Source organism: Diadema antillarum, unplaced genomic scaffold, assembly GCF_040938485.1.
Source record: "Diadema antillarum isolate AM-2024a unplaced genomic scaffold, OU_Dant_1.0 seq00000442_RagTag, whole genome shotgun sequence".
Taxonomy (NCBI): domain Eukaryota; kingdom Metazoa; phylum Echinodermata; class Echinoidea; order Diadematoida; family Diadematidae; genus Diadema; species Diadema antillarum.
The window spans coordinates 329765-354810 of record NW_027271417.1 but is presented as its reverse complement, the minus strand read 5'-3'; the positions used below and the strand labels follow the sequence as shown (position 1 = coordinate 354810).

Sequence of the window (25046 nt, the reverse complement as noted above, 5' to 3'; positions counted from 1 at the left end):
CTGAAATCTGGGATCACGAGAGTCCGCAATGTTTAATTCAATCCCACAACAAACCAAAGGTAAAAAAAAAACCCACAGCACAACAGCAACAACAACAACCAACCAACCAACAAACTGACAAAACTCCCCTAAAATCTGAGATTAAGTGGTAGAAATACAGTACCCTCAAACCACAAGATTAAACACAAAAGAATTGAAAGAAATCCACATGACAGTATGGAGAAGCTGATGTTTTTAGAGTTAACCCTAAAGAGACTGGGCTGTTTTGGAGGTTTTTAGGACTGGAGAAGGAAGGGGGGGGGGGGGGGTGGGGGTGGTGCATGATGTCCCCCCCCCCCCCCGCCCCCCACGTCTCGGCCATGGAATGTCCAATTGTCGCCATATTCGTCATACATCTATAGTTTATGACCCATCCTACAAGAATGCATGGTTAATAAAAAAATCCATAATTTCATGATCACTATGTTTGTATATGTGTGTGGGTGTGTGTGCTTGTGTTTATCTATGAATCAGTGCACTCTTACATTATTTCAGGATATTTTATTTCGTAAAATATGTGGGGGTAAGTCACATTTTAACTCTGTTTATTTTATCTATTAATAAAATTAGCTTTTTGTATCTTATCACTTCATTACAGCCACTTTGAACGAGAAATATCCTACTTAATATTATCTTGATACTTTTGTTTAGTCTAGAGACGGCACTTCTCCCCTTCACCTTGCTTGCCAGAATGGGCATGTGAACTGCGTGTATGATCTTTTGAAAGCTGGGGCCAAAGTTGACGTGAACACTGACGAGGGCTTGACTCCTCTTCACACCGCGGTTCAAAGGTTGGTGTATCCCTTTGTCTTAAACTTTTACATTCATTCATTCGTCTTCTCCATTTAACTACCTAGAAGATGACCAGCTATATAATAGAATTAGATTTGAAATATATATATATATATATATATATATATATATATCTAGGTCCAAACATGTTGCGAATTCACGTATTGGCTCCAATTTAACGAAGAATAAACCGGTAATGCAATAGCCAATATAGAGTTTATTGAGCAACTCAAATTTTCGGTGGCTTCCATCCACCTTCTTCAGGAGTCTCGACGCGTCGAGACTCCTGAAGAAGGTGGATGGAAGCCACCGAAAATTTGAGTTGCTCAATAAACTCTATATTGGCGAAATATTGCATTACCGGTTTATTCTTCGTTATATATATATATATATATATATATAAATGTAACAAAATAGACATCTAAAACAGCACGTTCGATTCAGTTGTTACCACTATGATATGGCTAACCTATAAATCGTGTCATTTACCATAAGCATATCTGCGTCTTTGAAACGGTAACATCACAGTTGAGGATGATATCCTAAGTCTACAAAAAACCATACACATGGTTTCCAGGTTGTTGTTTTCATCGTATAGGGGTTGTCCGTCTTATGTCCGAAGATTTCTACCACATAGCGTCGCACTGATGATATACAAACAGACTCGCTGATTGAGCTACCCTGGCATACTATCAATATATTGACACAGCCAAACATATAATGATGAAATGATATACCTTTGGGTAATCCCTGATTTAAAAAAAAAAATCAAAGTCGGTATCTGCTTACAGATTTTCAACGTTCGGTTCTCATGCTTATATGCATCGATATAATCTATCAACTAAACCTCGTAATATTTCCCCCTTTTTTTTGGGGGGGGGGGATTTGGTGCAAATGTAGCAGCACTAGGCCTATAATGACACAGCTTCCATATCTTTGTAGTTAATAACTGAGACACTTGTAGCAAATGATTGACCTTTTTGACTCTATTTAACCTACAGAATACTTTTTAGGACCCAGGTATTAAAGTCAAATATGGAAAGCGTAAGAAAACTTGCAGTGTTGAATTTTCGTTGGGATATAGGTTGCCTTCCGAGTTACATTTAGAATACCGTATCTAATGTCGTAAGGTTTTTTTTTTCGAGTTGGTATGAAATAGAGTGCAGTTAGTTGAATATACTTATCTAGGATTCCTTTAAATCTCGCCTTTTTCAGTTATGTTTGACATCAGAAATCCCCGAATGTCTGAATTATTATGATTAACACAAATAAATCCTTGATTATTCTAACAGTTTTCTGTATGTCTAACAATAACCCTTATTCTTATCAACAACAAAATATCAAAATAAATAGTACAAGAGCATAAGGTCAAAATATGCTTAAATATAGACTTTTCTGGTAACAACCTTTATTTTTTTTTCATAATAGGTTAAGAAATAACATACTACAAGACCTCATAGAGCCTCCTTGAGAGTTTTCCGCAATCCAAGATGGCGTCCCAAATGGCCGCCATTTCCTGAAATTCTTACAACTTTTCAACCAGGTACCCCAAATACAAAATTTAAATATCTAAATATATGTTTTTAGGGATGAAGAACTCAATAATAAGGGATGTTGACATACGCAAGTACCGTTTCCAAGATGGCATCCAAAATGGCTGTCATTTCCTGGAATTCTTATAACCTTTTAACCAGGCAACCCCCTACAAAATTTAAGTGTCTATAATATGTTTTGAAATATGAAGAACTCGATGAAATACATATTAAGAGATGTTTAAGCACGCAAGTACCGATAAAATACAAAATGGCGTGCAAAATGGTCGGCAATCACAACTTTCTCTGACAATTATGTAAACACATGTCACTGTATGATTAAAGGGATCGTACAGTTTTGGTTGAGACCTACTTGCGGGTTTCTAACATTTTTGGTGAACTGATGAGAAACCTCTTAGGAAATATGAAAGAGCATGTAATTCTAGGACGAATTCAACGTTTATCTGATGAAACTTGGTTTTGAAATGGCTGAGATATCCAAAAAAGAGCGATTCTAATAAAGTGTGGGACCCACGCTTTATTACGATCGCTTTGTTTTACTTTGTTTTTTTTTATGTTTCAGCTATTCCAAACCCGATTTTCATCAAACTAAACATAAACTAAAAATAAACTTTGAATTCCTCTTAAAATGGTATGCTCTGTACTATTTCATGAGTGTTTTCTTGCTATCTCGAAAAAAAAAAAGTTAAAGCCCAATTTTCATCTCCACCAATACTGTACCATCCCTCTGACATTTTAGTTTTCATCCGGAAAATAAAAAAAAAAATGTTGAAAATAGCTCTCACGTATAAAGTATACAAATTGATATACATTTGAATGTCTGTGAATGTTCTCAGTCATCCAGGTCAAGTATCATAATTACTATAATTTCAGTAAATCTAGTCAACTGGACTTTCTTGTAATTTGGAGTAGCGACGTTTCACGTCCTCTCCGGGACGCTTCATCAGGCCGACTGATCTTTGGCGACAATTGGTTGTTGACCCGTAACAGGGTCGGGGAATTTCGGAAAGGAATCTGCGGGATTGTAGGCTCCGACTAGGTTGTATCGCAAGCTCCCTCCTCGGTTTAGGGATGGCTTTTGATACACGACTCTCTTTTTTATGAATGAAAACTCGATAGCCAAATTTTCCTGCCCTTTCTCTCGACAGCGGAAATGCAAGAGCTGTGAAGTTATTACTAGACCATCACGCTGATGTCGATGTCACTAATCATCATGGCCAAACACCGTTTGACCTATCCAGAGTTGGGAGCAACAGTGAAATCTTTCTGGAACTTTTTGATACGTCGCAAGTACGTATTTGTTTACATGTGTGATTTACATCTTGATTGAATGAATCTTAAAGGAGTGAATGTTCGATATTTGTTCTAACCGTCTCCTTTCCAGTAGATAAAAAGGCAATTCAGATAAATTCAGCTGATTTTGAGTTTTGTTTGTATTTTCTGAATGAGAGTTCTTTCTATCTGAATTAAGAATCTGGAAGGAAACATAATGTTCTTTCCTGCCGCAAATGTTTTTTCTTCAATGTGCATTTATGAGGTTACAGAGGCTACCCTTACAGAATCTTCAGCAGTAACAGTGAGAACTTAGATATAACATTGTTTTTAATATTCAATGAAGTGTACTTAAGTCATTGCTTAATTTGATAATCTCTGTACAATTGTGCCGCTAAGTTATAAATCCCCTTTCATATTTCCACACAAAATGACGGGAAATTAAATAGACCCTTAACTTCACATCCTTGTTTCTCAGAAGAAGCATTCTCACATGTTCAATTTTCATCATTTACTTTGGACTTAGAGCATCTAACATCAAAAACTGCGGAAAGCTAAGCATTCAGTTGTCATGCTATAGAGCCTACGCATAATTTGCACAAATTGGGAAGAGATTAGTCCCTTCTGCAACACCTTTCCTGATCAGAAACCCTTAACCGTATTGTACCTTCTGACAACACTTCCTTGGATACTCTATGAAGTTCCCCTGCGATTCTGTAGAACAAGCACCATGGTGTTATGCGGCCTTGCTGTTCCATTCTGATATTCGGGCGCCCGTTCCTTGGTGGGACCTTAACATATCCTGTCGTTTTGAATGTTTTCTTCCTTTTGGTGATGCTGTCAGGGCTGACATCTAGTCTCTCAGGAACATCTTCTTGAAGCATTCCAGCTTTGGTTTTCCATATTGCACGGACCTTTTGAACGTTGCTTACACGTGACATGACAAACAACCAATCAAAATTGAGCTATCGACCTTGCCTGGCATGGCACCTTGCCTGGCATGGCACCACTCTGAGCTTGAATCTTTTGAATTCAGACCTTATCCCATATTTTGAAACACTGCGCTTTCCCCAGTGGCATAATCAGGATTAGTACGGGAATCGTTTTAAAAGTGAATCAAATAATCTCTATAATGGTCCCAAACATGCGTTGATTTCTATTAAAGAGAAGGGAGAAATAATTGATCAAAGTCGGATTTCCAAACTTTTTGTGGAGTCTACATGGATTATATTAATGTGGGGTTGAAGGGACATGAGGAAGTGTGCCATCAATTTCAGCACCTTTAGTATCTACAATCCCCTGCGAACAAAATAAAGACAGGTCTTCTCACATAGCTGCCAATACATCAGCAACGTTCCTAGTAGTCTTTCGCAGAAAACGTGTTTCATGGTCATAATTTCACAAAGGAAAGGTAGTGTCGTAAAAAGGGGAGCTTTTTGTATTCAGAACACATACACTATTTGCATTTTTTCTCTTAACGACTTTTGTCTCGCCAGTTCTTCAAAAATATATGAACCACGGCAAAGTTTCATTGCTCTTTTCATTGCCTTAGTGTAAAGGCTGTATCTCATCCTCATCATCTCTTCTGAACAGACTAAACACAAGGCTAACCCAAAAGTAAACGGTACATTCGACGAAGCAGGTGGCGAGCTTGTCATGAAAGAATACGGGGTGACGATGCTGATACCAGCAGGTGCCATTGAGACAGGGAGTGAGGTCATCTCACTGGAGCTCCTTTCTACTACTCCTCGGATTGATCTTTCCCCAGATGAAATGGTAGTCTGTTGGGCAGTCCGGTGCGAGCCGTCCCATCTACAGTTCAAGAAAACAATCACAATCAAAATGCCGCACTGCGCGGAGATGATCATACCAGACGAAGTTCATATTGCTTTCTACTCCTGGCCAGAGTATCGAGATGGTAAATTTTTTAAATATGTTATTATACGGTTATTCACATCCGCGAATCATTATTGGATTATGACACTACATTGCCATCGAGGAAATTTTAGTTTTAGAGTGACGACGAACATTAATTTATGACGTTGTATTCCTGGAATGTCATAACACCAGAAAGAAATGGTAAGTGTGAGATTTGCATAGTTTGTCCATCGTTTTTATATAGTTGGATACAGTCAAATTATGTTCTTCTTTCTGGAAGACTGAATTCTGTTGATGCTGACCACTTGATAATACAAATAAATGACATTGTGTTTATCCATGTCGATTTAAAAGTCAGATCGAATGGCTTTGAAATTATGATTCAACTGCAATTGATTGGTTATTGCTGTCTAGGTCAACCATACGCCATAACAAGGACCGAAGGACGTCCAGAAGAGGGAGACAGAGATGTCCCAACATGCAAAATTCGAGAAGGGTGTCTAGAGCTTCGCATCAATCACTTCTCCTGGAATATGCTTTCCGTAATTTGGAAAAGCATTCAGTCGTGGCGCACCATAAGGAAACGAGTGTTCATCACACCGTATATGCCTACGCCTACAAAATCAATGCCTCAATCTCGAGTACTGCATTTGAGGATCCACTTGTACGATGACGTGGAAGGCCACGACAAGGTATAACATTTCTTTGACTTGGTGGAAAACATATATAGGCATGAAAGAGGTGATTTAGTGATTTTATTGTAAAACTGTAAAATATTCACCTTGCATGTCAAACTGCACATTATTAACACAGTTAAATAGTTGCAAATACGGTAGACATATCTCCGTGAAAAAAAAAAAACCCTGAAAAAATATCAAGGAGGCGGGCAGAAGCTGCAGAAACGAAACTAGTAGGCGTTGATGATATGATCATATGAATGTTCATCCTCCGATTTTGCTCCACAGAAAATCATGTCAGAAGAACGCGAGTCCGGATACAAGATGGTGCATCCCAGCACAGATCTCACCGTTCAGCCAGGGAAAGACGTCAAAGTGCGATGCGAGGACCGTACTTCGGAAAACGAAAATGTCCAGGAAAAAGTAAATTGACTGCTCTGTATTGTAGGTTTTTCTTGTTTGTTTAGTTTGTTTCCTTGATTTTCTAGTACAATGTAGAATAAAGACAACGGAAAATTTGACGCAAAGGGAGATAAAAAGAAATGAACTAAAGCAAAGATCTAGAAAATAATATCAGAAATCAAAACTTAACGCATCTCAAATTGCTTGACACACAATAAAGCAACGGATCTGTCTTCTTTCTGACTCTGTAGGCATATACACACATGCACACATGAATACAATGGCAAAATAGAAGAAAATCTTTACATATCAAAGGGAAAGACTGAGGAGGAAAGAAGATTAGAATCTGCCGAGCTTCGCTCGTATCTGTGAAGTTACGAATGTCCCACGGCTTACAAAAATACCGGACAAAAACAAGCAAACAAAGTAATAAAGAAAAGAAATCTGGAAGACATTCTTTTTTTTTTCCAAATGAGATATAACAATTAGATGTGAGGGTTGATATTTAGCAGAGTACATCAGGTTTTGTTCAAGATCGACTCTTTTTTGTTTAATGGTATCAGTACAATTACGACTTGGTCAAACTTAAGGATATCATAATTATTCCAATCTGTTTGTAACAAGTGCTTAATCATTCATGCTGCTTTAATAAAAAGTTGTGTAAGTTAGTTGTAAGTGAATGTTGTTTCATTCCAAACGAATGTGGTGCGCTTATGATAAATATATATCATACATACATAATATATATATATATATATACACATAATTATATATATTCATATATACATATACATATATAAGTTATATACATATTTCGATACATCTCTCTCTATACCTACAAAATATATATTACGTTTTTTATTATTTTTATAAATAAAGTAATCCTTCAACTGAGATTCAACTGCATTATCGATAACCTTGAGGACTCATTTCATTGACTCATTGAAGAAGGCATCTCACATTGCTTCACAAGCATAAAGCGTCTATGTACATACTCGTACATGCATACATACATACATGAATATTATACGTGATACAAGAAAACTTATGAATAGGAAAACGAATTTTATTTAGAGACTGTGGAGAAAAGGAGTTCAGGAATATCTCAGGGTTTTTGAATGGATGTAGGATTATGATAAATATGCATCTTACAAGGAAGGCGCGATAAAGTTCTTATGAAACCCCCCCCCCCCCAAAAAAAAAAACAAAAAAAAACAAACACCAAACAAACAAACAAACAAACAAACAAACAACCAACCAAACAAATAACAACAACAACAACAACAACAACAACAGCAAAACAAAACAAAACAAAAACAAAAACAAAAGAAACTTCTTATCTCTCGAAACATATTAACGCATTGTCTTTTTTTGTCTCGCCACAAATCAAATGGAGAGTGCCATGCAAGTAGATCCCATTATGGACCAAAGACCTTACATCAGATTCTATTTTTTTTTTCCGAATTAACGTGCATTCATCATTTAAAACTGGTCATAAGGTATATTCGACGCTCTGGTTCAGTACGTTTTAATCTTCATTTAAGCGTCGTTGCTTTCTTTGCTGTCATTCACCATCTCACTTTTGTGAAGCTTAAATATTCAATTATCCCCTTTGGATTTTATCTATTTATTCATTTATTCAGTTTTATTAAAAAAAAAAAGAACAGGGTAGTCACGTTCAGGGCCCAAGGGCCTGCTTTTCAAGTGAGCCCTGTTACTAATAGTACATATTGCGAGTAAAAATCACATAATACAACAGCAACAAAAAAGAAAGCAAACGAACACATAGAAACAAGCAAGATGTGATATCTACATAAGTAAAAAAGATACAAAATTAACAGATTAAGATTAAAAACAGCAGGAGATTACCATATGCAAAAACAAAATAAATTATGTTACCAGAATGTACCAAAATAATGGCCAAAAAGTGATATGGAAACGAGTAAAAAGTACACTTTCACACTTTGTTCAGAATGTTGAAATATTGCAGGTACAGGTTTACACTGTGTAACGCAAACAAAAAGAAAAGAGAAGAAAACAAGTAGTCGAAACAAACATATGAAAGGTAAAAGAAAAATGTAAGAAAGTAGAGATGCGTTGTGATACACAGATATAGATTCAAGGATAAAAAAAGAATGTAGCGCATATAGAAATAGTACCAAAGGCAAGATCAAAAATCATAATATAATGTACTAAAAACAATGAGCATTGAGAAACATAATGATACAGAAACAAATGCATACTAATATGTATAAACTCTTAATTGCTCATCATTTTAACATATCAAAAAGCTGAGTTTATATTTGCTGATCGAATTTGTCTTTTAAACCTTTCGAGGCAGTTTGATGATTGAATAAAACTGGGAAGATTGTTGAAAAGAGAGCAAGCGAAGAAGGAAAATGTACGTTTTTTGTATTCTGTTTTAGGCATGGGGATGAACAATGGGCAAGATAAGGCATATCAAATTTCGTACGTTACTTGACGCTGCCCTTGTAGCCATAGGACATAAGTATGATGGGGCTAATCCGTTCAAGACTTTACAGCTACGCAGTACTGATACTCAATGCGTTCTTGTACACTTTGCCACCTCAATCTGTTCAACAAGTTGTGAACGGGAGAATAATAGTCTGCCTGCATTACGAGTCGGGCAGCTTTGTTTTGTACCCTTTGTAATTTGACCAAGTTAGTCTTGGTGCATGTGCCCCAAACAGTACAACAGTAGTCGATGTTTGGCAATACCAGTGAGAAGTATAGTTGCGCAGCCATTTTCATGGTAATACAAGGCCGAATGCGCCGAATGCAAGCTAATTTATACATTCATCAGTAACCTATGACCACGCTTATTTTATGTTAATTTACATTATACATATCTAAATGTAGCGTTTTTAAATTGAGATTTTGACATTCATACCGCATGAGAAATTCAAATTTTATAGTTTATCAATGATTTATTCATTTATACAATACTCTGAGAGTTGATTGCGAAGTTAAGCATTTCCTTGAGACATGTAATTCCATTTAGATTTTTTGTATGCACATGTCGCACTCTCTTCCTCACAGATTATTCCGTATAAGGAGATATTCCACAGTAACAGATATACAGTCTCGTTCAAGTTGAACTTCGATGATCAACAGAAATTCATCGCTTTGCATTTCAGCCTGGAAAACGAAGCAAAAACTATGGAGATCATGGTAGTTAAAGGTATGACAGAAAGTGTATACCACTCCCTTTGAAAGCCCTATTTTTTGTCATTTCTTTTTGTTACACACTTTTTGGACCTTTTTATTCTGCAAGTACTCTCACACCTTTGTATTTTGTATCTACGAGAGATTATCTTTGAAAATGGCAAAAACAATGACTGCTTTAAGAATACAATTTAATTCATACACATTATAATAGGTATTTTTCTATGAAACTTGCAATAAGTATAGCCACTTGTGGGCATGGTAATCATCTACAACCCAAGTTGTAAGATAGAGTGAAAGTGTATTATGTGGGTGTTTGGTTGTTTTTTTTTTCAAAAAGAAGGTAAACGCATTTTTAACAGGGTGTATTATCAATGTCTTTTGAAATGTCACCACTGAGCCAATTCCGACAGGAAATTTTTAAAACAGATATTCGGCCCATGTACAACTGAGGAACCTTCCACTTGTAAATGTTATTTTCTCATTCGTCTGATGTAAAGTATACTGGACACGTCGTACCTGTCCTAAATATTTGATGATATTTATTCCTCTGTCCTCTATCATGCCCAATGCCCCCCCTTTTTTTTGGCGCAATGCACTTGTTTTTATTGTTGGGTAAGCGATACGACAATTTCCTTTTGCTCAATCTATTTCCATTCATTAACATCAGATGGAGGTTGAATATCATGTTGATGATAAAACGTTAATACAATGTTTCAGTGAGTTAACAATATCTGTCATATTTCATTCTCTGTACGCTAGAAGAAAAGGGTAAAATAATCTTGACAGTTGCAAATGAGTTGGTATAGGCAAATGTGACAAAAGAGGTATGATCGTATAGCAGCGTGATTGCTGTTGCTAAAAATAGGCCTAAGTTGATTGGTGATGAAAGAAAGTGCGAAGGGAGTGAAATAAAATGTTTAATTAGGTCAAGGAGGTTCAATGTGTCGCGTAGTACTAGTACCTCCTACAATCTATTAGATCAACTTGTTCAGTTTTTAGATCAACTTATATTGTACATTATATGCATAACAGATTAGAGAATCACATGTAGTATACTGACACTGACACTGATACTGACAGGGATGCTGTGATCGATACACAATGACGGACGTCACTTTTATGTCACTTTTTACCTTTTTGCATCGCCCTATTCTGAATCCATGTCTAACATTTTCGTTTCTCACTCTAGAACCCAGCGATCACGAAGACAATGGGTGAGTGCAGAGCAAAATAGACATTATACACTATATAACTTTATGTAATCTAAAGGGCGTCTATAATGTTCATCTGCCAATTAACCGACCACAATCAATCGTTAAACTTATCTGACCCACTGCCAAGTTTTACGGGTGGAGATCACAAACTTAAAAATAGGTAACGAAAAATATAAAGTGTAAAATAATTGTTTGCATATGACTTGTTTCGTATTGTAAGATTCTTACCAAGGAAAATTAATCACGTACAATCCACAGTAACCACTCGAGCTTTCAAGTAAAACTTTCTTACAAAGTGTGTAGCTGTTTTAACACTTCTCACTGTATCGTGCAAGTAATAGCATTTTTTCTTCCAAATACTTGTATGTGTGGCAGGAAGAGTACTCGTATACCCTTTCACTTGACACCAGAATATTTCACTTCGATACCAAGACATAGAGAAATGGTTTACAGAGTCAATAGTGTGTGCGGATATACGTAAAATAATTATGAAATTAGATGTGACCATGCATCACAATATACCAACAAAAAGTCGCATGCACTGATTTTGTGTGAGGATAGAAAATAGGTGAAATGAGTCAACCTAGCCAATCTTGAGGGTTTTTTTTTAATAATTACATTCTGAAAGAGCAAGCCTTCCTTTACATTGTACTAAAGGTTAGGATCATAAAACGAATGGAAAATTGTGTTTTTAGCAGTTTTTCTTGAACGCATTTTTTTTTTGTAGAATAATGCGTGTGATTATAGGTGTGTCTTATAGAGCTCCCTTTTCATTTCTTAAAGATTATAAACACTCTTCACTTTCAACTCTAATAACTTTAGAAAGGATGATGCTATTTCTTTGAAAGTTGACTTTAATCATGGACAGAATGTGTTAATAAAGCACGCTTAATTTTAGCTTATTCTGATAATCCCGTCATTGCTGTTGCTCCGGTGGTTTACATCCTGTTTTTTGTAGTATTCATCGCGCAGCTAGCACGGCTTGGTAGAGATTAAGTGCATGAATAGACCCTGCTTATTTCAGAGCCTCTTTTCTCAGTTCACACTTTTCCGGAGTGTGGACTTTCTCAGATAATATTCAGATAGGTTAGGAGAGTCCATTTGAGTTGAGTTATACATCATTTTAAACCTTAGAGTCTGCTCTTTCAGAATCTGCTCTAAACTAAAAATCCATATCTGGCGAGTTTTTGTTGGTTTGATGCAAGGTCACAAATGTACATCCATCATTTTATTCAAAGGTCCAGCAATCTGTCAGATGATCTGCTGTTAAAGATCGCCAACGAAATACCGCCCGCCAAGTTCCCTGACCTGGGCGTTAAAATGGGTTTTTCATTGAATGAGCTGGATCAAATTCGCTACAGAAGTCAAGGATGTTGCAAAGCTGCTAGCATGGAAGTACTAAGTGGATGGAAGAATTCAAGGGGTCGGAAAGCAACCATTGAGTCTCTAAAGAATATTTTGAGTGCTGTGGAATTGTCAAACTTAGCTCAAAGGCATCTCGGTCATCCTCATCCGGTTGGAGCAGCTACAGAACCCGACGTGGAAAATCCATAGCGTAACCGTTTCCCATAATTAGCTCACGTTCATCATGCTGCACATGTTTACCCAGACAGCACCCTGAAGGCCTACTGTTAGCAGACAACGCCAAGTGCTGGACAGACTTTTCGACTGAAGCAACGGAAGTAGATCATGGATGTGCAATTCGTTACAGTCGAGTTTTACTGTGTTTCCAACTATTCTTTGATTTTGTTCTGCAGCTGAAAGATATTCTCACAAATCTTTATTCCTCACTCTTCCGAGCTCACAGTATACAAAGTTAATGTGGTTATTGTCTCTCCTATATATGTTTAGCGTAGATAGAGATGTGAATGAATTAAATTCGTTGTTTCCGTGTCATTGTTTATGTTAGTGTTTCTCATTGCAGAGATGTCAACAGTTACTTTCTTTCCATATTTATTACCGGATGCCCCCCCCCCCCCGAAAAAAAAAGTACTGCAGGAAAGGTAAAAACAGTATAACATTGCCCCCCCTCCAAAAAAACAAAACAAAAACAAAACAAAACAAAACAAAACAAAACAAAACAAAAACAAGCAAACAAACAAACAAACGAATAAACAGACAAACCATCCACCACAAATGAATGAATAAATAAGGAATAAATGAATAAATAAGGAAAAGATAAATAAATAGATAAATAAATGAATAAATAAATAAATAAATAAATATGCGTTTTCAGGCCTAAGAATACTTTGATGCTGTTTGCAAAGGTGGCATCCCTGGCACTGTCATCTAAATGGGAGACTTTGAGTAGTGATAATGTATACCTTCCTCCTATACCTTGTGTTTTCTCACAATGCTTGCCTAAATTCTCCCCCTTTCCTCTCTATCTCTCTGCGCCTTTAGCTTTTCATTCCTCATACCTCTGTTGTGACCAAAACTCGTTTGATTGTTTGTTTGTTTTTTTGGCGGGGTAAGTATTACTAGTACCACCATATCATTGTGTTCTTATGTTGTTGATAATGTACATTGTAGAATGTACGTAGGCCCTATATTTCATGTTTTGCATATTCTATGTTATTGTAATTAGGCGTGTTTTGATTCGCGATTATCAAGTTGAAATAGAAGAAACTGCTACAAACAACCGATACAAACGTATTTTATAGAGTACGAGACCATATTCATAATATTCTTCCGCTTTCGAATGTTTGATATGCACATATAGATTATTACACTGTTGATCCCTCCTCGATTCCAAGTTTGGGGGAAATTCTTGTAAATGCGATTTTGTTTCAAATTAAACGAGTCTCGCTTATACATTACTTTGCACAGTTTCCATACATTATTGATATGTATGTATCGATACAATGTTTTAATTTACATTCTTTTTTTTTGTCGCCACAATCGCTGGATTAATTCTCACTACAGTCTTCGTCATTACACTGTTTTGCAAAAGTGGACCTTTAAATCTTCAGAATATATATTCTAGATGTCAAAGAGGTGTTTATTACGAAATGAGCTTTTTTTCCATTGCTTTCGTAATCAATTTTGTAACACCAGGCACTTTTGCCAGCAGTGTTCAACCCGAAAATTCTCCTTTTTTCGTATATTTTCTCTGATAATTAATTGCAGATTTTACATTTTTTTCGTCTATTTTGTATATAACTGTTATCATGGTATAAGGATGATATTAAATACGATTTTCATGTTGACATAATCAATGTGTTGTAAACATTTGCTGCATGAGAATAATATAAACGCATTTGAAGCATTTGAGACTTTGATTGATGAATCAAGTGCATGATGTTCATCTTTCAGATTTTAGAAGTGGACTATGATAAGGGATTCCTTATTGTACATAATGAACTTTTTTTTTTTGTACTGTACTCTTTACACAAGTTTGGCTTCATTTTTGCCTTCTTTATTATTTCATAAGAATTGACCTAATTTGACTGATGTTTCTGTTCTCCCTGGCAATGAGACTGATTATCACTTGTCTTTCTTCGTTGTTTTTTTTTTATAAACTACTGTATTAACTTATGGTGTCACTTTTTTTGTCATTTTGTAAATTTGTCACCTTCGACTCTTGTATCAACACATGTGTGTACACTTCCATCCAAAAATCTGTTTATTCTTTTAGTAGAAATGTATCATAGAATTTACATGCTTTCTTCATGAAATGTTGATTGGGCCTTTCCCAATGGTAGAAGTCGCTACTTTATGTATGTTTGTTATTATGATAATATATTATTACACAGAGAAAATTCGTCAGTCGCTTGTATGAAAAAAAAAAATACAATGGCCTTTACGGTATATTAGGCCACGGTTTGGCGCCATACATTTTTCATTTGCTTCATACGCTTTCAAATAATATGTCATTTGTTTCATACAATGATACTACCTCATCCCCTGCATATCTCAACTGGAGTATAGACTAACCATGCTTACCTTTACATTTAGGATTACGCCTACTCCCCATGTGTTGATCGGCTAGTCAAGGGAAATTTTTCATAACGTTATTGATTTTAGATTTTCAGTCTGTCAGATACATGTTGTTCTATAAACTCTAAAGATTTGAGGACTGTACACGAATCCCGCAAATGTGCAAAATACAAGGACACAAGAGGTACAATTAATGATGTATCAACAGCCATATCATTTCAAGTGTCATTTAGCCTGATTTAATATTAAGCCCTCTTCGGTATTGTTGCTTTCAGTTTTCAGGTATAAACTATTATCATACTATAGTTATAATAATAATAATAACAATAATAATGATAATGATGATAATAATAATGATAATAATAACAATAATAATGATAATGATAATAATAATAATAATAACAATAAGAATGATAATGCTGATAATAATAATAATAACAATAAGAATGATAATGCTGATAATAATAATAATAACAGTAATAATGATAATGATGATAATAATAATAATAATATAATATAATAATAATAACAATAATAGTGGCTATTTGTATAGCGCACAGGTCCACATTCTAGTGCTCATGGCGCTTCAAAAATGAAAAGAAAGATATACATGCATATACATGTTCAAACATGTAGACAAAGAAAAAAATGGCAAACAAAAAACAAACATTTACCAAAAAGAATACAATATTCCGACCATTAATGACAACAATTACAGTTCTCTGTGTGAGAGGTACAGCAACGTTTTAAGTTTGGATTTGGATGTCTCTGTAGCTGACAGCTGCCTTAACTGAATAGGATACCTGAATTGGTATGGCCATAGGGCCTACTCCCTATTCAAACCAAAGTTTTGGTGCAATTCTCGTAATTTTGATTTTGTTTCAAATCTTAAACTAGAAATGTCGCTATGGCGACTGATGCCTCCGCCATAATGCATGATTCTCCCAATAGGTGTATAGTACAATGTCTTCACAATGTGTGATGACAGTTTCACATAACTGGCAAAATACTGAAATGACAGGTTTGTCAGAAATATCTTGAATGTTCACTTTCCTTGAACTGGGTTTGTTATAATTGTCTAAGAGTGCAGGTACACATATTTAGGGGATTGAGAATTTTTACTTTACGTCTGACGGACCCTTTTATAAGTTTATGAATTGAGTAATTTCCAAGGTATGAAGAAAGGGTGTAATTACAGTACAAAATAGATTTTTCGGGGGCATTGAAACCTGGCCTTTGACCCTTAACCTTTGACCTTTGACCTTTGACCTTCTGACCAGAAATTTCCCGGAGAATCTCCATTAGGTAATGCATGTATATATTAAGTTTTAAATCTAATAATGCTAGCATTGCATATACTAGTATATGAGGGAAATAGTAAAATTTTGAGGGGTTGACCTTGACCTTTGACCCCCTGACTATTGACCCATGACCCCTAAATTCCCTAGATAATCCCTGCCAGTCAGTACATGCGTATGTACCAAGTTCCATGAAGATACATTGAACCATTTGCGAGAAAAGTGATATTGCAACATTTTCACCTAACCTTTGACCTTTTGACCTTTGACCTTCTGACATGAAACTCTCTCTGGAGAATCTTTACGCAGTAATACATGTCTACACTAAGTTTCAAGAAAATACCCATGGGCATTGCATAGATATGGGGGAAATAGCAACATTTTTTGCATTTGACCTTGACCTTTTGACCTTTGACCTCTTGTCAATGTCACTAAAATCTACTCAACTAATTTTCCCATCATACATCATCCTTGGACCAAGTTTGGTGAAAGCTGCTTCATCCAGTTTTGAGTTATCACGTAAACAGATAAATTTTAGGATTTGACCTTGATCTTTGACCTTTGACCTCTGTCTGATTTCACTAAAAAACTATTCAAGTAATTGCCCCATCATACATCATCCTCCGATAAAGTTTGGTGAAATTTGCTCGATCCAGTCTTGAGTTATCGCGTAAACGGATACAATTTCATGATTTGACCTTGACCTTTGACCTTAGGCCGATTTCACCCAAAATCTAATCAAATAATTGCCCCATCATACTTTATACTTAGACCAAGTTTGGCAAAAATTCCAGTCAATATTACTCAAGTTATCGCGTAAACGAAAGCGGACGGACGTACGGACGGACGGACGTACGGACGGACGTACGGACGGACGGACAACCCGAAAACATAATGCCTCCAGCACCACTTCGTGGCGGAGGCATAAAAAAAAAAAAACTTCTAATCAGTGGCAAATTTTGGTTGATCACGTGTATTATTTACGCATTCTAAGGATACTGTAAGGCACATTTTCGATTGTGATATGGTTTTGCTTCAGGTGAATTGATATGTAATGTCGTACATTATGGTGTAAAATGCTTCTTCGATATGAATATCACAAACATATCTTGAATATCAGATCATTTCCTTTCGCTTCCATTTTATAAATTTTCATGGAAGTAATGATTAAGGTCACTTGGTTGGCATATTACGATTCCAACCATTATGTTCATTCTGAATCCTGCAGGTTTAAAAGTGTTTTGTGATATGCAATACGATATTACACATGCAATGCTTTGACTTCTCCACATGTTTGTCTTTATGTTCATCTTCTATCTGATTTCATTTAAAGGAGATGGCTAGTAACTGTGTGGCGTAAATAGTCAAGTCTGACTGAAAAAACGCCAAAAAACTCAACACAACAACAACAACAACAAAACTGATCAGTGGGAATCAGTGGGAATGCTGGGGATGATTGTTCCAATCGTTGTGAGATTCATTTAAGAGTACACTATATAAAATTATCTATTGTTGTGTGAAAATTATTTGCTTGACATGCCCTTTAAATCAAATTGATTTGATTTCTGCTATTAATTTCCTTGGATATGGGAATGCTGCCAGTGTTTCTTAATTGGGTTCATAAACTATTATTCTTATCTCATTCTGTCATTTTGTCAATTTATTTCGTTGACTGTGTCACACTTTGGGCGGACGTCCACTTGGGCGCGGACAAGCCCCGGAAGGGTTGCGGAAGCAAATTTTGTCATTTCGGCATCCTGTCCGCGACAGACGCGGAATAACTTTGTGAATCGGCTTGTCCGGGGACATTCCTAGGACTGTCCGCGGACTGTCCGCGGACTGTCCGCGGACTGACTGCGGACATTCCTAGGAATCACTCCGGAAGAGCGCGAAATACCTCGGAATATGCTAATCGTAGCCGGGCAGCGCGGAAACATCTAGGATTACACCAGGAATGAACGCGGACAATCAGGATGCCTTCCGGACAACACAAGTTAGGCGTGCGGACAAACTGCGGACAATACCAGGAAAATGGAAAGGTGTAAATTTGGGGCTGACTTTGACTTTTCCTCATTTGACTGCTAGCAGTCATTGATGCTCCTTGTTGTGCTTCCGCAGTAGCTGCTGATATCATATTGATATGATTGGTCAATATTATTTTATAAATGTGACCACCAAAAGTCGAAGAATAGGATTGTCTGCATGTCGGCTGACGGCTCATTTTTTTTTTATTTGTCTCATCTGGGAGAACAATCTTTTCTCTGCCTACAGTCACATGGATGATATTCGCAAACTTTTTGAACCATATATATATATATATATATATATATATATATATATATAATAAGGTAGTCCACGTGTTGGCAAGATAAAAAGATAAGTAACAAAACTGCAACAAAGTTCATGCTGTATTCACCAACGGTTTATTTCTTCACAAGAAATAAACCGTTGGTGAATACAGCATGAACTTTGTTGCAGTCTTGTTACTTATTACATATAATTCTTTATTCCCTTTTTTTAGACCTGTGCTTTATCCATCGTGAAGTATATACATGTTTTGTCTGATACTTCTGCAGAGCATGCCAAAATGATCCTAATCATTAAATTTGTTTTTATTTCTCTCATTTTTACCCTTGTGCATCTCTAACTCTCTCTTATTTTGATCACTTTTGAACATTTTGCAATGATTCAAGTCCTAGAAGTTTTTTTTTCATGCATAGAGCTTACTAGCCTATTGTCAATGAAGTATAAAAATGGGGAAATATTTTTAACCTACTTTAATTTCCTTTTTGTTTGGGGGGGGGGGTTCAGCTGGGCTGTCAAATTGGACAATCGAGTTTATTTGCAACTAAAACAAAAAGATAAGATAAAATAAGGTAATAACAACTACGAAAATCATTCAGGTAAAGAATATTTCTGAAATGATTTGTGATGCTTAATGTGTACTTAAATATATACACTCAGCAAAGACAGAAATTTGACTCTTTTTCGAGTTCATGATTCATTGCTTTTTCTCTCGTTTCACTTGAATTTTGTATTGACAGAAAATTCTTCATTTAACCTCCATCATCTTTAGCTTTCATTGTTATTTTGGGCTTCAAAGATATTACATTGTAATGAGACCACAGGTATATCTTTGCAATTGAATTCATGCTTTTTATTGTGATGAATTTGTCTTTTGTTCTACTATGTTGTATCATTAGAAAGCATTTACGTATGAATAACAACTTGTTCATGTTTATATAATACATTAACATTTAGCCAAAAATTCTATGCTTTTTTTTCTGAGTGTACTTCCACCTACTTTTGTGATTTTTCAGCTGGGCTGTCACATGGGACAACCTAGTTTGTTTGCAAATAAAATACGAAAACAACATAAAGGAAAATGTACTATAGTAAGTAATAGGAACCAGGAAAGTCACTCAGATGAAAAATAATTTCTGAAAAGATCAAATCAACGTAAACTTACTAGGAAGTTAGGGGGCTGATTTCACTTCTTTCTGGTTGCTTTTGGCACAGTCTCTACTACCTTCTTCTTTGCCTTCTGGGACCGGAAATTCCTTAGATTTACCTGTTCTTCATCACTAGACGAAATGTGTGCCTGTGATGGGGATATTTGCATGGGGGCCTCGCCTCCCTTCTTGCTTATTTTGCGTTTCATTGGCATGACGCTTGCGGAAAGTGTCGACATTTTCGTGTCTGGATCACAAAATTTCCGCATCGGTTCCGGACACTTGCATATACAGATCCGCATCGGCTCCGTGCTGTCCTAAAACATTCCTGGTGTCTTCCGCTTTCATTCGCGAAGCTTCCACACACCGCGGGATTCTTTCTGGAGCGTGTGCGGAAGAAGCGGAAGGGTTCCGGACAAGCGGGACATCCTCAGGACATCGTCAGGACAAGTCGCCGAAGGTGTCAGGAAGTTCATTTCCGCGTCCAAATTTTGGTCTCGATCAAAATTTGGACGCGGAAATTTTTCTCTCTCCCGAAGGTGCGGAAACGCCCGGACATGTTTAGGACAGTGAGCGGACACGTTCAGGAACGTGCGGACAGGTTGCCGAAGGAGTGCGGAATACCAAATTTGCATTCCGGGTCTTGTCCGCGCCCTAGTGGACGCCTGGTCTTAAAGAGGAAATCCAGTCTAAATATAAGTTAGTCTGATAAAAAAAGAGTACAATTTTACAACTTCAACGGTAAAAATTTGACTGAAATCAGATGAAAAATAAGGAAGTTATGAAATTTTAAAGATTTGATAATTTCTCCAAAACACTTCTTGTACAGTGGGTACGAATACAAGTTGTATGCAAATGAGTGAGCTAACCATGTCATACCCTCACAATTTTCCACTGATCGTGTACAAAAAAAAAAAGACGAAAGTTCAATGTTTCTGCCATTGAAGTCTGAAACATGACATTATTCCTGGTTGAATAACTTCAGAATAGTAATCAGTTAGAGTATTTGAGGATTTGAGCCTCAGGCATAATTGCGTTTGAATGAAAAACTGGAAATTTCAAAATTTCTTGTACAAACTATATCGTAAGTTGTGAGGGAATGACATGCTCACTTTGCGATTTGCACATTCATATTGACTATTCAAGAGCTGTTTCCCCTCAAAATAGTGAAACTTCAAAATTTCATAAATTCCTTGTTTTTCAACCGATTGTGATCAAATTTATACCGTTGAACTCGTAATATTTTGCTCTTTCCTATCAAACTACAGTAGACCTCGCCTAAGTCGACATCGCATAAGTCGACAACTCGCTTAAGTCGACACAATATAAAAGTCCCGATTTTTGCCTTTGTTATTCCTTGAAAATTTCCTCGTCTTAGTCGACATTTCTAAGTCGACAACTCGCGTAAGTCGACGTGATTTTTCAGTGCCAACTGAGCTGAAATACGTGTTAATTCCTTCGTCTAAGTCGACATGATTTTTCGCTCAAAATCTTATCGCCATTCTCTGAAAAAGAATTGTTTTCCCGCTCCGATTCGCTGCATTTCTACTCGGTAATTCGCTAGTGTACGTCGCGGTAGCGTTCGCGCCATGCGTCCATTGTCTTGTATGCCAGAATAGTACACTCATTTACACCTGGAGTATTACATGTAGTACCCAAGGCAGTTCACTTTGCCCCTTTCCTCCCTCTCGTTTTTCTAAAAACGCAAAAAATTTGTACACTTAACTATGTCCCAGTAGGTATTCATTATCCGAACATGAAATGTTTTTGTAAATCCGAATATTCTGACGTTAATTATTCTGAAGCGGTATTAAAACCTGGGCCCTTTCTAGAAAATTTATTACAATGCAACTAATGATGCAACTAAAAAAAATCAAATGCAGGTGTATCAAATCACACGCAACTTTTGCATTTAGACGCAAGTGCGTTGCTGAAAAGACTTGCGTCTGATAATCATATGAAACCAGAAAATAATTGTACGAACCTGAAACTCAATTGCGTTTAGACGCAACTCTAAAAATCAAATGCAAGTTCATCAAATCACACACAACGATGTATTTAAACGCAAGAGCGTTGCAGAGAAGACTTGCGGTTTTGTACAAAACTAGAAACTGCGTTAAAAAACATCTCTATACATCTACGGAAGTGCGTTATTGTTGAAAAGACTTGCATTACTTTTTTTATTTCGTAAGCAAAATCAAAAATTAAACGCAACTCTGAAAATCCAATGCAAGTCCATCAAATCATACGGAAAGCTGAAAGACGTGCGTTTGATAATCATACGAAACTAGAAAATTGTAGGGAACTTTTTTTGAACTCAATCGCGTTTAAACGCAACTCTAAAAATCAAGTGGAAGTCCATCAAATCACACGGAAAGCTGAAAGACGTGCGTTTGATAATCACACGAACCTAAAAAATTGTATGGAACTTTTTTTGAACTCAATCGCGTTTAAACGCAACTCTAAAAATCAAATGCAAGTCCATCAAATCACACGTAACGCTGTATTTAAACGTGAGAGCGGTGCAGAGAAGACTTGCGGTTTTTGTACGGAACTACACGAAACTGCATTTAAACGCAACTCTAAACATCCGTGTGTTATTGTTTAAAAGACTTGCTTTTTTTTTCATTTCGTAAGCAAAATAAGAAATCAAACGCAACTCTGAAAATCAAATGCAGTCCATCAAATCACATGGAACGCTGAAAAGACTTGCGTTTGATAATCATACGAAACTAGAAAATTGTAGGGAACTTTTTAAAACTCAATTGCGTTTAAACGCAACTCTAAAAATCAAATGCAAGTCCATCAAATCACACATAACCTTGTATTTAAACGCAAGAGCCTTGCAGAAAAGACTTGCGGTTTTTGTACGAAACTAAAAGAAACTGCGTTTAAACGCATCTCTAAACATCTCCGGAAGTGTGTTATTTAAAAGATTTGCATTATTTTTCATTTCGTAAGCAAAATTGAAAATTAAACGCAATTCTGAAAATCAAATGCAAGTCCATCAAATCACACGGAACGCTGAAAAGACTTGCGTTTGATAATCATACGAAACTAGAAAATTGTATGAAATTTAAACTCAATTGCGTTTAAATGCAACTCTAAACATCAAATGCAAGTCCGTCAAATCACAAGCAACGCTGTATTCAAAAAGCAAAAGCGTTGCAGAAAAGACTTGCAGGTTTTGTCCGAAACTAGAAACTGCGTTTAAACGCATAAAAATTTACGGAAGTGAGTTATGGTTGAAAAGGCTCGCATTATTTTTTATTTCGTAACGGAACTTTCGTCGTGACCGAACTTAGTCTGCACTTGTAGGGGAAAGACATCGCAACATTCACACGTTTCAAACCGCCGAAACGCATGCTGCTTCACAAAATGTCAATGAAAAATGGCAACGAATTATTGTTAAAGTTCGCTATGCCGATGGTTTAAATCTCAGTCCAAAGTTAAATTAGTCCGACAATGGAAAGAGGTTTGTTTTTACGAAGGTTATAGTAGTCCGAAAGATGTCGTTTTCAAACAAACTTTTCTTCTTCTTTTTATTTCAGACGGGCCCGCGCCGTACAGAGCGGTAATGTTACGAATCGGAGCGCGAGAACAATTCATTTTCAGAGTATGGCAATACCAATTTTAAACAGAACAAATATGGCGACTTAGGGAAGGAAAATCACACATATTTCAACTCAGTCGGCACTGAAAAATTATCTCGACAGAATCATGCGAAATCACACGCATATCTTCGCAGCAACGCACTTGAATTTAAATCGCAAAGTTTAATGCACTTTTGGGGAATTTGCGTTTGATATTTCAAATCAAGTTTAAAAAATAAAGTGTCTAGAAACGGGCCTAGGTTTCCGATCCCGCTGTCTCAAATTTCTCTAGAGATTTGGAAATTGTGCGTTGTCGTTACTAACGCGCGCGAGATTTATGCATGAACTAAAACATTATTGTTGCTGATGTCAGTAGGCATGTTTTGGCGGCAAAAGGAGTAAGATTTGGGTAGCGATCCCCATCGTGATCCAAATCTATACTCTGTACAGGGGAAATTAGTTTTCATTTATAAGTCGACAAAATGTCGACTTACGCGTAAGTCGACAATCGCGTAAGTCGACGTGTTTTGCTCAGTCCCGATTATGTCGACTTACGCGAGGTTGACTGTAACTCATATTTGGACTAGATTTCCCCTTTAATACCTGAATTTCAATTTGCTGGTCTATATGTTCTTAGTGATAATATAATGTTATTGTAAATATGAAATTGACATATACCCGAATCTGTGCGAAATGAATACATGTATACTATACTCATTCAACTATTTACATGAAACCAAAACGACCAGAAACAGCGTGGGTACAGTGTAACTCAAAATCTGGACATGAGTTGTATTGCAAGGCGTGCCCTATGTAACTAGCCGTGCTTTTTGGCGTCATTTCTTCTTCAAAATGCATACAGGACATTGGCATTTGATTATGTTCATACTGATGATTTGGTATGGAAAGAAATCAATGTTACCGTAGTTGAATTCAATTAAAAATGTAGTTGAATTGTATTATTTATTATTATTATTATAGAACAATGTGATATAAACATTCACAACAGGAATGGAAGATGCATATAAGACAAATAATGGTATATGAATCTATACCTTTACCTGTCACTAACAATGCATCACATCACACTGCACACCCCATACAGACAACTGATTACAATTCACACAGAAAACAATATCTTTTCTCTTGTTTTTTTCATATTACATTATTTCTATTCTCTTTACATAGAAAAGGAAATTTTCCCATTTAAAACATGCACAACAGCCATATGACAGTGCATGACTGTCATTGTACACTACCAATTATTAAAATAAACACATTTTATACAGTAAAGTTGTTCTCACTGTATTATGTACTTGTGTAAACTATTTACAGGGCATGGACATAAGATGATTTAAAATACACGGAGGACAAAGACATAAACATTGTGTAAATACAGAACAATTTAAACTAACATGATCAATGTATAATCACTACATTACATTATTGTACACTGGTGTCACAGACAATTATAATTAGCATGGAAAGGAGACCATTGGCTATGGCTGAGATGTTCAAGGTGAGGACAGTTTTTGAGGGGGCAGGGGGAAGGTATACAGAATACAATATAATGTAGCTTCCTTTGTGCATTGGTCTACCTGTGAGAAAACAGAAATAAAGGGCAGTTCATCATCAAACCAGAGCATCTTGACTGCAACATAAATTCATTGGGATGCCACCATCTTCGTATTAAATCTATACATTCCACAAATACAAAGAAAACAAGCATGGCTTGTATTTCATGTTTG

General features: G+C 36.3%; 1 long non-coding RNA gene across 1 annotated transcript; it reads left to right on the top strand.

Annotated features, from left to right (window-relative positions):
• The first annotated feature begins 6091 nt into the window (after window positions 1-6091).
• On the top strand, window positions 6092-9799 carry LOC139732647 (uncharacterized). The gene is made up of 3 exons (XR_011711034.1): window positions 6092-6226; window positions 6500-6634; window positions 9674-9799. It is a non-coding gene; the product is annotated as an uncharacterized lncRNA (long non-coding RNA).
• Window positions 9800-25046: the final 15247 nt, after the last annotated feature.